At 32.7% G+C, this 18,100-nt stretch overlaps 1 long non-coding RNA gene across 3 annotated transcripts in view; it reads right to left on the bottom strand.

The window, feature by feature from the left end:
* Positions 1–1,557: 1,557 nt before the first annotated feature.
* LOC127717808 (uncharacterized) overlaps positions 1,558–18,100 on the bottom strand; it is a 142,125-nt gene continuing 125,582 nt past the window's right edge. For all 3 annotated transcript variants that reach the window (XR_007989424.1, XR_007989423.1, XR_007989421.1), the window contains exons 2-3: positions 1,993–2,066; positions 1,558–1,635 (exon numbers count right to left, since the gene is read on the bottom strand). This is a non-coding gene — a long non-coding RNA (uncharacterized LOC127717808). The remainder of the gene's footprint in view (positions 1,636–1,992; positions 2,067–18,100) is intronic.

An 18,100-nucleotide genomic window follows, 5' to 3' on the forward strand; every position in this document is an offset into this window, starting at 1 on the left:
GTTAGGAGGATCCAAAGTTTCAGAAAATTTGGTCATTTCTTGGAAAATGTTTTGTACATTCTACATATGTTGTTGCTTTTCCATCTGTGACCTACCTTAATCCAGTTGTAAATGTTTGCTGCTTTTCATTAGTAACTTGAACACCATAAAAGTGTCGACCCAGTTTTGTTGTTGCATCACGGTGCATTGTAACATTTTCAGTATTATAAATTTCTTCACCTATGTGTTGCTTTGCTATTAACCCTAATTCGGTGGTTAAATTACATGCGGTTGTCTTGCTGGTCAAATCGCCTTTTTCCATATTTAATAATAATTTAAAAACACATTTTATCAATGAAGCACAATGCTATAAACCTATTCCACTGCTTCTAAAATTATAATAGATTTTGCGGATCATATCATTAAATGATTTTCCTTTACTTTCAAGTCTCGTTTCTATTTAATCATCCTTTACATTGTTATTCGCATCATTCTGACATTCAGACTTCAGTATATCTATTTCATCTTTTAAGTTCTTGATAATGGTTTAAGAAGTATTGCACTGTGTTTCCTTTTCATGTTGGTTTTTTCTATCTACCAAATCATTTACTCTTTGTTTTAATAGTACTATTGTTTCGTGTTATCTTAAAACCGTTGAAGCCTGCCTTTTAATTTTTTTGTTAAGCCGTGAAACATTTATAGCTCTTACTTTTATCTTAACTTCAAATTTGAGGTCTCATGTACTTTTATTGTATGTTTTAATTTCCTGTAGTCTTCTCTCAATTCCTCATCATTTTCATCTACTTTTCTTTTTAACACTCTCTTCTGAAAAACAAAATCTGTTTGCAAATATTTCTGCAATCTCTCATTGTTTCTGCAGCTCTTTACTTTCCTAACTAAATGTACAACTCCCTTGGCTTGATTGTAAATGCTACCAACTATTATAGTGTGTGGAGTAACACCTCCAATTTCACACAGAACTTTATGAACCATTCGAGGTTTTCCATTAATGTGTTTAAAACATCATGTACAACATTGTTTGTAACCATCATATTTGACATTATGACAGTTCATCAACTCAAAACCTAATGATTTAATACTATATATTGCTGAAGTATGAAAAAGTAACAATAGATTTACCATTTATGAACAATTTAAAGGTATTGAGTCATCTCCCTTAACAAACATATCTGGCTGGTGTTATTACAATTACATTACAAATTGTCAAAGCAACTTCTTTTTATGCATTACATTTGAAAACCATAACTGTAAAAGATTTTAATTTGGGGAAAACTTGAATTATTTAGTAATGGACAACTCAGTTCATTTTATGATAAATGCCATTCATGAAATTGTTTTGAGTTATATCCCTTTTTAAAATATTCAATTCGGTGATTTGAATTAAGATTAACATTTATCAATTAGCAAATCACATTTATTATATATAAAAGTCATTAATGAAATTTTCATTTCAGTGAAACTAAGATATTGAACAACTTCAAAATATATTGAGTTATCTTCCTTTATCAAATTATAACACCATAATAATAATAAATAATTTGTTGCATGCATGCTTACCTCAAACTGAACTGAAGATGTTGAATAACTGCCAAAAGTTTTTTCTGTTTTTTTAGATTATTTCAAAACTAACTAAACCTACAATAAAGAAATTGTATTGAAATATTCACTTTTGCAATTTGATGTGTTGTTCCCAATCATAGTGCATGCAACTACTATTATTATCATTTCATCTATTTTTATAACTTTGTATTTTAATTTGTTTGGGAATCAGATATGTTGATATAATACGACGGGTGACAAATGTGAAGCAGGATCTGCTTACCCTTTTGGATCTGAAAAGTATAAGCCTGGTACCTTTGATTTATAAGCATTTATCACCCCCCGTTTTTTGTCTGGTTCGTGTTGCTCAGTTTTTATTTTCATATGTTGTAATATGTTGATTGTTTTTCAAAATAAATAATAATAATCATAATTTGTTGCATGCATGCTTACCTCAAACTGAACTGAAGATGTTCCAAACTGCCAAAAAATTTCCGATTTGAAGACGATTTCAAATGTCTGTAAACCTACAATAAACAAATTTATAAATTCATAAGCCTATAAAAAATTTGGTACTGAAATATTTCCTTTTCTTGAATTTGTCGTTGATGGGTCGTTGCCAATCATAATGCATACAAATAATATTATTAACTGTGAAGAATGAATAAAATTATGTTCTTTGTAAGGGATTATGCACAATTCATAATTATCATACTAAATCATGAAGAAAAGGATTATCATTCTCTAACATATATACATATATAATTTATCGTACATGTTACAATTTAATTAATTTACTGTTTCTTTGGACTTTACTTGGTATGGTGAGTTGTGTTAAGGTGTTGCAATGTGGAATAATGTGATTATTAGGTCCAGTCAGACAATAACTTTAGTGAGTGATACACTACTCATAAAATGTGTAAAAAGGTTGTGATGTTTGGGTTTATAGCTCATGCACTGAAGTAACTGCTAAATGTTGTGTGTTTAAACAGCTTTATTTGGGAACGAGTATTTGAAGATGTGAAGATGTATGCAATATGGAAGAAATCAAGAATGTTTTGGTGCAGATTTAAAATTAATTTATAAGGAGTATCAATTAATATAGATATATTTAAACATACAATTAGAAAGCAAGTGTTTTTGGCATAGGCTGATCCAGGGGGTGTGGATGGGTGATATGGGGCCAAGGTCCCTTGTTATTTGAAGTTTTTAATACATGTATCTCACCTTTCTTGAAATGTTAAAAAAAACACTAGGTACCAACACTAGATTTTGAATTCTTGATCACTGATATAATTAATCATAACAAAAATTAAATTCGGTTTCTCTAGAATCACTTGATTGATTAGTTTCAGCAGTGCCAACACTTTACCAGTAAATTCTACATATGGACTACTGATTGGAACAACTGATGCTGAAGGTATGTCTGTGCCGTCACACAATGCAATATCAATACAATCTTCTGACCAACTACTTAAATCAAACAGTGAATCAGAAGAATCTATTGAACTACCTCCTGCAATTCTACTGTAAAACTCATCACAAATGTACATTCTTGATTAACAGTGCACACACAATGACTTGGATAATGTGTAACATTTGCAATTGTCTCATTTATATTTTCGTCAGGAACAATATCAGAATGTTCCCTACAAATGTATCTAAACATGAGTACATGACGAGATTTTGAACTAAAAAAAGAAAAACTTACATTAACTCAACATATTATTTATATCCGACATGAACCAAAGGTCTATAAAGTGGAGATTAATTGGCAGTAAAATCGCCAAGTTTTTTCCATACAGACGGTGAGACCATTTATAAATGTCATGTAAAGTACTAGTTTCAAATGCCATGTATTTTAATACATAATTTTCAATTCACTTGTTTTAACATTTTCAATACATGGTTTGAAAAACTAGAATTTTTTTTATGATCTCGCACTGTATTTTAATTTGATCTCTGTCTTACTGAATGGACTGGTTTAGCACACTATCAATTTTTGATTTAACCCTTCATTTTTACCTCACCTGGCCCCTTTGACAGGTGAGCTTATGTCATCACTATGCGTCCGCCGTCGTCGTCTGTTTAAAACTTTAAAAAAAATCTTCTTCTTTGAAACCGCTTAACGGATTTGATTGAAACTTTTACAGGAATGATCTATGGCATGTTGACTACAAACAATCCTCATTTTCAAATGAATCGATTAAAACATGGCCGCTGTTTCGATTCTCATTTTGAAATGATCTGAAAAAAAAACATGGCTGCCAGTACTAAAAATATAGCAGGGGTCAAAATGCAGGTTTTGTCTATTTTTCATAAACTACTGTACAAAATAGAACATGAAAGTTTTTTTAATGGTAAACATGATATCCTGAATTGAATGCCAGGGAATATAAACGAAAATTTCTTCCGAGCGACCATTTTCCCACCAAAATTTTGAACTTGTTTGGATTTCAAAGATATTAGGTTAATTAGGAAACATGTGATCCTCAGTTGAATGGCAGCCAATTTCCCTTTGTCAAAATTTCAACTTATACGGATTTCAACGGTATATGGTTTATTTGAAAAACATGGTGTCCCGAGTTGAATGGTGATCAGAAAATTTATTAAGAGCAGCCATTTTTTCGCCAAAATTTCAACTTTTATAGATTTGAATTATATTTCATTTAAAAGAGGAAACATGGTATCATGAGTTGAATGGCGTCAACAAAAATTAGCTGTAGGCAGCCATTTTCAAATAGTCGACATTTTCTAAAGGAAAATTTGAGCTTGTACAGACTGGAGCGATATTTGGATTAGAAATAAAGCATGCTATCCTGAGCTGAATAGGGCATCGTTTGCCAGTTGAGCAGTTCAGGCTCTTGTGAGCCTATTGCTTTTTAAATGCCCGGTACCAAGTCATGGTAATTGCGGTTTCAGGTTTACTCTGGTAGTTTATTAAATTAACGGCTTTGTCATTTGACTTGAGGTGTAATACCAAGCCACATCCAGATGCATACGAAAAAGGGACGAAAAAAATATTCCCTTGAATTTGACAGTTGTAGGAAATTATACCTAGATTTCATTGCAGTAAAAAATTTCTGAGTCATAAACATATATATTGGGTGTTTCAAAGCACCATTATTTTTTTATTTGGTGTTTCTATAGAATATTTTGGAAACTTGAGGTTACATAGTTACTAAAGCTTGCACACAGGAAAAAAAAGGATGAAAATTTGATTTCTTAACTTCCAGGGATAGTTATTTTCTTATATGCAATGAAATATTATGTGAAATTTTGTCTATAGTACTGGACAGGATAAAACTTTACTCATGCTAAGTATTTCTTAATTTGAAACAAAGGTAAATTCTGCACAGTTTTTTGAAAAGTGCAAATTTAACAAAGACTAAAAGGGGAAAATCAATGGTGGTATTACACCTTGAACAGTGTTTTTACTGGGTTAGGATATGTGTGTTCGGTAAATTTTTTATCACCCCTACATCATGTACGTGTAAAGGGAAAGACATGTTATACAACAAGGTTTGTGAAGAGATGAATAAAGTGTTTGCTGAATTTCCAATTGCCATGACTAATGATGTCATCACTAAACTCATGTCTACAATTGTAATGTTTTATGGTATTTGGATGGAAACAAGCACAAACTAGTTGAGAGAAGCACTCACAATAGGGATGTTCAGCCTATACCTGACAGGTACATGCATTACATTTTAGTATTCATACACAAATTATATACACACAGTAATTACTATGTCTGTATTTTCCTTTGAATTTCTATGACATATTTCTATGTTTGAAATTTGTTTTTAAGTCATATGTAAAAGTTCATGCTACATGTAAGTAAAAGTTTGACTGAAGATCATAATGCATTTGCTACACTGGAGAGGGTATACTTTTTTTTTACATCTATCTATCTGTCTGTCCTTCAGTGCTAAGAATGGAATGAAACTTTCACAAAATTTTAAAAAGGGATGTTGAGTTCTATTTATCATGCAATTTTTATCTTTCGAAATCTGCATCTGTCATATATAGATGGGGGTAGTTTTCAAAGGTGGATTTAGGGGCGGCCCACTCCCTTTTGGGAGAACATGTTGATTGCTTTGATAGGAAATTGCTGAAGCATGTCGGGAGCCCCCTCCCCCCCCCCCTTTCCGTCAGTGGGCTGCCCCTTTTCGGAAATCCTGGATCCGCCACTGGTTATATAGTGAGCTGTACTCAGATTAATTAGACACTAGTGTTCAGTTTGATATTTAATCTATATGTTGAAATAATTTAATTTTGGATTGGCTGAAAGTGTTTTGTCTATCAGCTCATAGACATAATTTTGTCATGTGACCGTGACGTCATCAACGTGTTTATCATGATTTACTCCTTTTTTAGAATTAAATTATAAGGAATGACTGTAATATTTGTTCTGTCTATTCGAAATAACATGAAAAATGTGGTGCACGCTTTTATTCAGGGTGCCCCACATTTTTGAAATTATTTCTTCATAGACAGAAAAAACATTACAGGCATTCCTTAAATATAAAAACACTAAAATGAAATGAATATTTTCAGGTTTCTACATCTTTCCTTTGATGGTTTCAATGACTGGAGGAAAAAGAAACACAAGGCTCCTTCTTTGGGAGGTTCTGAGTTGGAAAAGCACAGTTCATCACTATTTAATATCATTTCTTGCTCGTTGACTGCTCCATGGGATGACCTTAAAGACGACTTGGAGATACTTGCCCTGTCTTTAACTTCATATGCTTCATTCTTTCAGTCATCAAATGAGTCACAGCAAAAACGCCAACGGTTATAACATCCTGTTCGAATGGTAGGGGACCATTCGCACTTAAAGCACAGACCTGCAGTAGACTTGGTACAACCACAGTGTTCAGTTTTTGATGATATTCTTACAAATCGAGATTGCTTCTCCTATTTTCTTTTTGATGAAGAAAAGCACACTTCCTCATTAACGTTCATGGACACCAAAAAGAGGTTCAATTTTCTTTAAAAAAATGAATCTTTCAGTTCCAATTGAAGTTCTCAGCTACAATCTAGGTTGGTCTGTTGGATCTACATTTATCAATTGGAGGGCAAGTATTGATAGGGCCTTGATGAAGTAATGAGACTGTCAATTCAAGTGTATGAAAGAGTACTTCCCTTACTTCCAGATTCCATACAAGGCAAATAAGAAAACATTTTGTGTCAGAGTTCTGCAACTTGCATGCTGTAAATTTCCCTTATGTTGTACTTAAGACAATCTATTCTGAGCTAACGTTAGATGCATCTATGGAACAAAACAAATAGGTAGAAAAAATCAGAGAAGCAATACTAGCAGAAGACGCAGATCATGCAACCGATTTAAGGCATATTAATACTGGCCGCCCTATTGATAAATTTGATACCCTTTTTGATAAACTTTATGAAGTCGTAGAGGAAATTCCAGCTGCTGACGATCGTCGTCAAAACGTGGAACATATGTCACACTTCGTATCAGTAAGGGACTTAATGAAACAAGTTACAGATAAAGTAAGGTACCAACATACAAAGTGAAAATACTGTGTTACTTGCCTTTGTCCCGAGAGATAGTCACAAGAATGTGTCAAATTATATAAATCTAAGATACCATAACAGTTCAAAGTACAGACACGCCAGTTAATATAAAATCATCAGGACGACCACTACTCTGCTGCTATTTTCAAATACCTCAGCAGTATGCTGTAAAATACAGAGACAGTTTGTCATTTTTATTTGTGATTTTGGCGAACCAGGGCTTAAAGTAGCAACAGTTGTACGCGGGAAAATGTCTATAACTCCAGTTCAGTCAACATTATCAGCATTGGATCATGATATGTAAAGCAAAGGGTCATTCACACCTAGTGTGTGCTTAGAAGTGAATATGCCTAACAAAACTGATAAATCATTTTATAGAGGCTCCGTCCATGTTACCTATACGGACTCTATTTCCTAGGCAAGTTCTCCATGGTTACATGCCACTAAGATAGCAAAGATGCTTGGAGATAAAGCTGAAATTCCAGAGTGTCTTATTTGGTATTCTGATGGTGGTCCTGACCATCGTATCACTTATAGTTCTGTGAAATTAAGTCTCATTGTACTATTCAAGAAGCTTAACTTAGACATGCTTGTTGCTGCTCGGACTGCTCCGGGACATAGTTGGTTAAACCCAGCTGAGCGTATCATGTCAATCCTCAATATTGCAGTCCTAAATGTTGCCTTTAGCAGAGAAGAATGTTCAAGTCAAATTGAGCAAGTACTAGTACTCAAAAGCGCCAATTCAATGTCTGATATTAGAAAAAGGGCACAGCATAATCGTGAAGTCAAAAATGCGTGGATGGAATCAGTCAAACCTATGCAAGAGATTCTTGAGGATAGAACAGAGAGACTAATTCTGAAAGGACAATCTTTTCAAGTGCACAATGCTGCCTCAGATGATGATATAACAGGTTTCGAAAATGCTGTACTCTATGTAATTCCAGAGGTTGAAATTGGGAAGTATCAGGAAAGATTCCTTGGTTCTAAAGCAGGTAAAATATTAAAAGCTTTCATACGTTAAAATACACATGATTTTGTCTCCTCCCATTTTGGTGGGGAGACGTTTTGTTTTTGTCCTGTCCGTCCCTCCGTCTGTCCATCACACATTTTGTCCACGCAACTCTGAAATTAAATAACCGAGTTTCATGAAACTTGGTATGTAGTAAGGAAGTCATATTTAGCTGTGCATATTACCTGGAATTTTTGATCCGCTAAATTCTGTGGGAGTTATGTCCTTTGAACTTAGTCTGGGGGATGGGGGAGACATAAACAAACTTTAATTTATGTTGTTATGTTTGTAATATAATCTGTGTATACAAAAGATCACATATGAATACAAGTCATTAAAGATACCAAGGTTAACTAATGTCGTCATGCATGACACCTGTTTCGACTCTTGAAGTCGCCTCAGATGCGTTCACCAAAACACATTTTGAAAAATACTTTTGAGTCAGATCTGAAACATTTGCTTTACTAGAAATTTACTTCATACATGTATTTGCAGTGCCAAGTGTAGAATTGTGTCTAAATATAATCCATAAAAATGACAAAACTAGTTGAAACTTGCTTAGTTTCTGTAGTTTGTGTTTTACAGGATACAAGAAGTTTCTGGAAGACCACTGCTGACAAAGGTCATACCTTTTCCAGATCAGGAAATGTGGGGACTTGCTTTGTTGTTTACCAAGACAAGCAGATCATGATTTACCTTGGGTTCAAGACCCGATATTTAAAGAAAATGATCGAGATCACTACAAAGATTAAGATGATTTACTTGGGAAAGACACCTCAGAAAAGGACAAACCGTCTGCAACAAAACAAGAGTGACAGTTGTAGCTGAACAGATACAAGTATTCCTTGCAGAATTTTGTTCATGCAAAAATATACTGCCTAGCGGAAAAAAATCGTTTATACATTTGCATATCAACATCATTCCCTAGACTCCTACTGTCATATGAAAATATATTTAGATTCTTATTCATCTGCTGATATTTATTGTGCATATATACATAGAAAATAGTATTTTATATGGTATTTGGTAAATAGGAATAAATGCACATGAGACATTGAACATTGATTCAAAAAACATCTTGTAGTCCTCAACTATCATCAGGGTAACCTCCACTAACCATTACTCTTATTGAATGTTCACATATTTGTAGAATAGAATGAACTGTCAGAGAGACAAACATTTATACCGAAAATCAAGGAATTCATTATTAAATGTTTCAATTTTCAATATTGTTTTTATAAACTGTAGGGTATCAGGAATGCCGGACTTGTTGCCCAGAATGTGAGGATGACAAAAGAGTGTTTTGAATGTGAAATCCCTGATGCATTTATTCGAAACAAAAGCTTTCACTGAGGGATTTCAGAGTCGTGAATAGAGCCTTGGAAAAGTTTGACTACAGCTGTGGGTCTGAAATCCTTCCAGATGGAATATAATTTTTACTCAGTCAATAAGTCTTTTTGACTCGACTATATAACTATGCAGTTCTATATGTGATAGTGCAGATAAATATAGCCTTTTAGAAAAAACTGTATTGAAAATGTTCACATTTTGACTATTAAATGCCAAAAAAAAAATATATATACATTGAATGTTACTTTAATATCTTACTTGATGGGATTCAGTATGAAATAATTATAAATAAGAAGATGTGGTATGAGTGCCAATGCGACAACTATCCATCTAAGTCACAAAGTGTTAAAGGCAACAATTATAGGTCAAAGTACGGCCTTCATACTGTCCTATATGTTCTCCCATTTATTTGTATTGTAGTCCTGTCATGTAATGTTGTCATTTTAATGTTATATTTAACATTGCCATAAAAGCGGGAGGTTTGGCTAGCCACAAAACCAGGTTCAACCCACCATTTTTTTCTTAAAATGTCCTGTACCAAGTCAGGAAAATGGCCATTGTTATATTATAATTCGTTTCTGTGTGTGTTACATTTTAATGTTGTGTTTCTGTTGTGTCGTAGTTCTCCTCTTATATTTAATGTGTTTCCCTCAGTTTTAGTTTGTAACCCGGATTTGTTTTTTTCTCAATCGATTTATGAATTTCGAACAGCGGTATACTACTGTTGCCTATATTCTTCAACACGGAGCCTTGGCTCACACCGAACAACAAGCTATAAAGGGCCCCAATATGACTAGTGTAAAACAGTTCAAACAGGAAAACCAACGGTCTAATCTATATAAAGAACGAGAAACACTTATGAACCACACCAACAAACTATAACCACTGAACAACAGACTCCTGACTTATGACAGATGCATAAAAATGCAGCGGGTTTAAACGTTTTAAGAGGCGCCAACCTTCATTCTAACATGAAACAGTGGTGTAATATTACAACATAAAAAGACACACAGTAAAATATCAGTTGAAATGGCTTAACTCGATAAAAAAGACATATTGTCATTATCAAATTAAAACATAACTAAATGTGTATTTTCTTTTCAAACGGGATGTATAGAGACACACCCACGTTCATTTTTATCTATAAAGAAGTCACTCCTAACTATCCTACTACCTGTCGATACATTTATTTTTGGCATTGCACAAGTCATGTCTTCTTTGACTGTTCATGACGTTAAAATACTAAATCCCTTGGATGTATTTTAGTTGATTTTAGTCTCTGATGCATGATTTTTTATTATTAATTGTTTTGGCTTTTAACTAGCTGTCAGTAACTGCGAGTACTCTCAAATCGTACTTTCTTTTTAATTTGACCTGTTGATACTATTTGTAATGCTTTTTTGCTATTTAATGTTAACATGGATCTTGTCTATATACCAGCTTTGATTATTTGGTATTTAATTACTACAAATTTTCACTTCTTCGTACTATGAACATCAAAATTATTTCATTTTTCCTTAGATGCTGTTCTTGGACCTGTACAGGAAGTTTTATCTAGCACTAATTGTATATTTTTATTGTTGATATTCACCCCATATGTACCAAGTGTTAGATTAGTTTTATTGATATTAAAGAAATTTCTTGGTATTCCTAAACGGAAGATTTTATACACACAGAAGAAGAAGTATACTTAACAACAAAATTATTTTCATTTACCTGTGTATAATATGACGCAGTTTTCTTCAAAAGTGATGATTTTCTATAAATTGTTTGAAATTTCAGTGATATTATACTTTAACTTTGTTTAAACCTGTTTATTTACTTTTGACTTTAGTTATTTACCCCTTGTAATTTTTTATTAACTGTGTATTTGCATTCAGGTGTCACAGGTCAAATTTATTCGTTCATTGTGTGTTAATTTACGTTTTTTGATTGAGTTAAGCCTTCCAATTGATATTTTATAGTATGTTTTTCTATGTTGTGATGTTATACTATTGTTTCAGAAAAGGGAGAAGGTTTGGTACCATTAAAACGTTTAATCCCGCTGCAAATGTTTGCACCTGTCCTAAGTCAGGAATCTGATTACAGTAGTTGTCGTCTGTTTATGTAGCTCATACGTGTTTCTCGTTTTTATATAGATTAGACCGTTGGTTTTTCCGTTTGAATGGTTTTACTCTAGTAATTTTTTTGGGGCCGTTTATAGCTTGCTGTTGGGTGTGAGCAAATGCTCCGTGTTGAAGGCCGTACCTTGACCTATAATGGTTTACTTTTATTAATTGTAACTTGGATGGAGAGTTGTCTCATTGGCACTCATACCACATCTTCCTATATCTATATTCACAAACATGTAAATATACACTGAACGAATAAGTTTGATCTATGACATCCCAGGCAGGGATTTAGTGTTTTAACGCCATGGACAGTCAAAGAAGACATGAGTTGTGATACATACACGTAACATACTTTTATACACTCGATATCTAGAATAAGATGTGGAATATGTCTGTAACCAACAATGTGATAAGCTATAGAGGGTAAAGGTATACCAGAATGTCTCTAAAAAGACATTTTATTTTTGACCAGAAAAAAAAATGCAAAAGTAGGTTATTAGATATTGTCTCATACACAAGAATCAGGGACAGCTCAGCGGGGGTAACGTTATCAGTGACCAACAAGGGAGCACTTTTGGACTGATAAAATTTAACATTGTTGTATATGGAAAAAACATGATAGTTGCTTTAAAATGATTTGTCAACATGATATTTGTACAATCATAAACTATTGCCATGGCAGGTGAAAAAGTTATTAGATTTATCTTTATTTTGATGTAAAAAAAATCATTTTATGTTATTTTAAAGTGGTGTCCCTAATGATTTGAAAATTTCCCATGAAAAGATACGTTTTTCCTACATAACTTAACCAAATTCAATGATGGCGAGTGGTAGTAAAAAATTCCTATAAAATTCATTATTGCAGTGACATTATTTCGCCATGTCCTATGTTATTTTTGTATAATTCTTCTTTCTGAAGGTGCAAAAAAAAATATTTTAAGTTTACATTTGATGGTGTCCCTGGAAGTTTGAATATGGTGATTATTTCGTTATCAAACGTCAGTTCATGTATACGTATATTGTAAAGAACTGAAACCGATATCTATACGTACCATATTGGGAAAGACGGAAAATGTTTGATATAAGATAGCGTCGAAACTTTAAAAAAAAAATAATAATATTAATTATTTTTCAATTATTGTTTAAAATAAATTCATGATGACGAAAATATTTAGTCCTGATTAAAAATTGTTTAAATTTTAAACATTATCCGGATAATTTAAATATATAGATAGAACTTAAACACATTTTGTATGATTAGAAAATTGCTAATGAATTACAAAGAGCTTATTTGCAGTACACACCTAATAACAAAGGAATCAATGTGAATTTGAAATACTAAAAGTTGGATGATGAATTAATTCAAAATGCAAAGCATTTGTGTATTGCTATTCAAGTTTTGTAGGGTTCGGGAAAAGTAACATTTAATTGTTTTTCTTTCTCGTAAACACTTATTATGTATAATACATATTTTATTTATTGGAAGGAAAAAGATATGTACAAGTATCGTTTATTGTGTTCTTATCTTAACCATATTGAGGTGTGAATTTAAACAACAACCACCCGCTGTTTTATCATCTGCCAGCTATTCAATTAATGAAAGATGTAGACCGACATTCATGCTGATTTTGATATTCATTTGACAGTAATTATAAAGTATTATAACTCCGTCAACTTCTGTACTCAGGGATGTTTATACATGAACATATATAGCCCCGTCTAGCATGTCTAGTGTGCATGAGAGATTTAACTAAAATTTTGAATTTTGAAATATTGGCGGCAATATGTTAATTGTGCATCTAGAACATTCAAATGTCCGATGATATAAAAAAATACTTATTCAACAGTTAAATCATAATAATAAATTCAAAAACAGTTGGGCACTCTTTGACATATTATTTGATATGTGCAACAGGTTCAAAAATAATATTACTTTGCCTTTCAACATCAGTGTAATCATTTCTATCAGACCAAACTTTTTCTACGAATGAAGGTAGACTTGGGGTATAAGTAAATGCAGAAGTCATGAACTTCTAGTAAATGAGATAGCAACCCAACCATGCACATAAAGAACTAAGACATCTAGAGAGCAAAATATAGCCTTCTCCAAAAGACAGGCTCTTACAGGGCAACTTAAATACTCAACAATAGACATGCCTTTATAAAAATGTCAAGATCTAAATCGCCCAGAGTCTATACGTTCAATGTGAATTAAAAAAAAAATGGTGTTTGCTTACATCCTCGTTTTTCAGTCTCTGGTGGATTGTTTTCTTATATTGACAATAATACCACATCTTCTTATTTTTCTTAATGTCTGTTATAAACACAAACATTCTCCAAATAACGAACACAAATAAGATATGACATACGACAACTACTTACGAGGTCCCCAAATTTGGACAGGTACTAGTACATGTATATGGAAATGTGGTCGAGTTAAACCTACTCTTGTAGGTCTCAACCCTCCCCCTTTTGAATCTCAGTATAGATTAACAGAACGTGCATAAAGAAAATGCAAAACAAGACAAGTTCTAGAAACGAACTTAACTCTGGTTTGTTTAAGGTTATGCCACACATCTTATATTTGGTACCGAAATTTTGCTATCCTATGCCTTTTTCCCAGTTAATCGTCTAAGTTCCAATTAGCCTCCTATTGGTGTCTATATAAAAATTACCGTCCCACATGAGTGCATATTAAATATTTTTGAAAATATATTTTGCCTTTCTGCTTACCGGGCTATATGTGATTACAATTTTTTTTTTGGGATAGACATGTTTTGTTTATGTCTAAAATTCAAAGAACCCTCATACAATGGCTGTATAAAAAGTTGTATATAGCACACCTATAACGCTTTTTCATGAACTTATTTAGCGATTTTGCAGGTTAATTTATATGAAAACATTTGTTATCTTCATCAATATGAATTGCTTTTTAAACTTGCTTGAGGAAGACGGAAAACGATCCCGGATACACATGTGAAGATGAAGCTCTATAGTTTATTGAAAAATTTATATTCACACCGCATATGTTTTCGAAGTTAATAAGTTTCATATGAAATTGTATTGTGTCTTGTTTTTGCATATTACTCCCATCGTTTCTTTTCAATATGGGTTTATGTTAAGAATAAACATCATTATCTAAAGGTTATACAGATACAGCGAAAATTGACACGAAGTAGGCAAATATTTCGAAAAATAGGAATTATACCAACCTATATGTATTTCACACTAGTAAAAAAGAAGAAAAAACGTGAGATTGCCTTTTAATGTACCTCTTTAAAATTATTATAGCCTTAAAATTGTCAAAATATATCAAATCGACTTTCTAAAATTCACAGGTTTAGTCTTTTTTACCCAAATCTTCTTTAAAGCGTCTCAAAATCGAAAAATGGATTTTTTAAAATTAGAAAAAAAACACCGCTATTTTAACTAGTTGCGATTTTAATCTTTTAACTATATTATAACATAAATCAGGCCATTGTTTTTCTCTTTTAAATGATTTCTCATTTTTTCATACCGGGGCATTTTATAATATAACTTTTTATAACATGTATAACTGGGTTTTACTCATTGTTGAATGACGTACAGTGTGCTATAGTTGTTAACATCCTCGTATTTTGTTCTTTCAATTGACGGAAAGTTTTCATCATACCACATCTTTTTATTTATATTAAAGCCAATATATCCATTTGCTGTTAGAATTAAGAGGATACATTTCAAATGTAGGACATAAAAGCCCCGGACACGAAGATGGTATATATACCAGACAGAAGTCAGGTTAGAGATAGTTTGTCTCTGATTTGCAATGTGAAAAACTTATTTCATAATAATATTTTGTGTTTTCTTGAACATTAATAATTATAAGTAGAAACAACTTTGTAAACAAAATTAATTCACGGTAAAAGAATTCATAATGATCTAGTGATTATTTAGAAAATAGGCTGCGAAAATTTGTTATTACTTGACTGGCTTTATGGTACCAAGAAATATATCCTTTGCATGAATTTAATTTTGATAAGTCTTAATTCATTTATCAATTCTAACGAACAATATCCCAAGCTGTATAATGAATTTATGTGATAAAAATAAAGTACTTCAATAATTTAAGCTTCTCTAATATATTCAAACGATAGTAAACAGTTTTACTATTTAATTGTGAATTTTTGTCCTATCAAGTGTGTGACGGTCAGGCGTGTGACTTTGTGCCATTTACTTGAAACTCAGGACTGTGAAAAAATACCTTTACTTATGACCTCATTATGTATGTAGCATTGTAAAGTCAATTGTTTACGGTTTCAGAGGCGCATAAAACAGATAGTAAATACCTTTTTTTCCGATTTTTGTTTATTAAAATCAAGAAGGACAAAGAAGATTCTCTTGAAAGATTTGTAATTATGCCAAATGAAAATTAAACTATGAACTTTTTTTGACATAGTTAGTCGTGAATTCTTTCTACTACAGCCCAAGGAATTGCATATTTAAATATGATTTTTCTTTCCCTTTAAAACAAAGTGTCTTGCTGATAGCAAGGATTTAAAACTATACAAATCCTTGCTGATAGTTAACATGTTAAACGATTTCCACTGATTAATCAATTAACACATATATGATCATATATAGACCATCGCGACACATATCGAGAGTTGTCTTATCTTGCGAACTGGACACCAGATGAGTCAAGGAGATTAGAAACCCAGTTCAAAAGAATTATTTCTTAATTTGAGTTATCTCCCTCAAAAGTGTCCACAATTCTTGTACATGTGTTCTTAATGCCAATGTCCGTCTGTACGTCTGTTCCAAAACTTTTTTGTTAAAGATTTCTCAGCTTCTACTGGGTAGAATGATTTAATATTTGGTATACAGCTTCAGCATGATGAGTTGTACCGTGTATAAAGTACTTTTCCGATCTGTTGACCATCTACTTCCTGTTTGCCAATAAGTGGGAGCGGGATTTGTTTGTTGTGTTTTTTTTTTTTTCAATATGTTGCGCAAAGGTTGAATAAAAAAATAAATGCTTGTCTAAATATTCTGTTAACAGGTTTTGACAGCATCCAAGTTTGCATGAGAATGCAGATGGACTGCAACTCTACAGTCGAATTTTCATACTATGCACAAAACAACACTGTGCCGGTAGACAAGACTATTTGTTGTTACTGTACAGCTCCTCAAGCCGAGAAAGACAAAGAACTGTTAAAGAAGTACAGGGTTGTACTTCTTATCTGTATGCCTTGTAAAACAAGTGGGAAGGATGTGTTGAACAGAAACCTTATAAAATAATTTCATTTATGTCAACAATAAGTCTTGTCTTTGAGTATTAATGTCGAAATATTTGGCCTGGCAGGACATGTTTCTTTTTCATTGGTTACTTTAACATATGAGCTTTGAATAAGAATGCTGATTGCATTGTACTTGATTATTATCATCTTTTGAAACATTTAACTGGACATGTTTCTTTTTGTTAGTTAGTTACATCGCTTTTGAATTAGAATAGCTATTGATTTATAAAGTGTTATTAACCCTTATTGTGAAGGGATATGTATTAAACAGGACTATCTGTCTGTAACATATTTGTTTGAACACTCTAGATTTAAATAATGTACTAACACAACTGTAGAATCCTATTTGTTTTTAAAGTCATTGGTTAATATCAAACTTGGTCTTGCAGCATTTTTATATGGATACTTTTAAACACTGTAGAATTAATCCGCTCTCAATGGATTTAAAGAAAAGCAAGATAAATGTTTAGTATCAGTTCCTCCAACTTGTTGCAAGGCGTTGGTGGGGACTGCACTGTTTGGCAGTGGCTTTATATCCTAGTCAAATATTGTGATTCTCTTGATTTAACAAATATGTCTAAGGTTATTTTAGTTCAGTTTCTGTTAGAATTGTTAGTATGTGAATAAAACATGCTTCAGACATATCTTATACTTGTTTTCATTTCTGAAAGGAATTGAAAAATCATTCTGTATATAATTTCAGTCTACCAATATAAATATAGAAAGATTATGATTGAAATCTAAAATATATGAATTTGAAATTAGTGATCTTCCTGACCAAACTGAAGACCCGCTCCAACGCGTGCAAGATTTCGTCAATAAACATCTTGACCCTAATGCCGTACAGGAAGTAACAAGTCCACAAGAGAGAAAACAAACTCCTGTGGTAATTGAACTAAGCCATAAAGCACCAGAGTTCGTGCCATCTGTGGCATTGAACTTGCCAACACATACACCTGCTGTCCTGCCTGCAGATGCTAAGTCAACAGAAGTTACTTTATTATTAGATCTGGGAACGGTAACAAGCATACGAAAACAGGCCGTTTCAGAGAAGATCCCTGTTGGACACCAAAGACAGGGTGTTACAGAAGAGATCCCTGTTGCACACCAATCAACACCTGTGGTTCAACCTTTCATACCAACGGATAACAACCAATAAATAAATCCGACATCGGAGCTAACTAAATTTCTGCTATGCAAGGACCTGCTGTATTCCAGGTTAACAAACTATAACTACCGGGATGAATCCTTCCACACCTGGAAAGCTAGTTTCA

Source organism: Mytilus californianus, unplaced genomic scaffold (assembly GCF_021869535.1).
Source record: "Mytilus californianus isolate M0D057914Y unplaced genomic scaffold, xbMytCali1.0.p SCAF_10, whole genome shotgun sequence".
NCBI classification, from domain to species: domain Eukaryota; kingdom Metazoa; phylum Mollusca; class Bivalvia; order Mytilida; family Mytilidae; genus Mytilus; species Mytilus californianus.